Raw genomic sequence first — 885 nt, 5'->3', positions numbered from 1 at the left:
TCATCCAAAAGATGACAAAATTAGGTCTTTGCTAGCAGATTTCAGACTTTTCAGAATGTATAGTAACAAACAAAACATTGGATTTTATATAGATGAGTTTAACAGTCATTTGGTACTGGTTTTGGCTTCCACAAGGAAATGTATTTGTTTGTGTCTGTGTCAAAGCATTTCTTTTGGGAATATCAGATTATGATTAATTTGCAGATGGAACATTGCTTATTTGGTAAATATAAACAAGTGCAAAGTATATGTAAAAAGATCTTTTCTCACTTGCTTTCATAGATATGTGGAAAAATTCTGGCTCATGACTTTTCAAAAACATTTTTGTTTTGAAATTGTGATTTTTTTTTTCCTTTTTTGGATTTATTCTTATTTTATGCTTTATTGTCAAAATTGGATTTCCCTCAATACCATTCACTACTATAAAAGAACAAATGTTCTCTGTTAAAAGAAATAAACAAATACTTCCCCAGGAGAGAAATAGTTGAGCAATCACCTAAAGTTAAATGCACTGTTATTTATATTTTCTGTAAGTACAATTTCTTTTCTGTATGTTCTTTCATAAGAAGAAAACATATTAATGAAAGAAAAAAAAAAGGCCTTAAGTATAGTATTTTAGAAATCAGAAGATCTGAAGAGCTTGTAGCTTTCCAGAAGCTCAGAGCTAAATTATAGCCTCTGAGGTTAATATTTTGATTATTGCAACTGCATTTAAATATACACATTAACTCGATGATATATCTGTTTTTATGGACTCTTAGAGTGTGTGACTAACATTATTGGCTGATGTTTATCATTATACTGTTATGCACCATATAGATTCACACTCACAAATCACCTGTCTTTGATGACCTGAATTCTTTCAAAAGGATGCTGTGAGTAAGG

The sequence above is a fragment of the Phasianus colchicus genome, chromosome 1 (genome assembly GCF_987193195.1).
Source record: "Phasianus colchicus chromosome 1, bPhaCol1.hap1.1, whole genome shotgun sequence".
NCBI lineage: Eukaryota > Metazoa > Chordata > Aves > Galliformes > Phasianidae > Phasianus > Phasianus colchicus.
Note: the sequence above shows the minus strand (reverse complement) of the source record.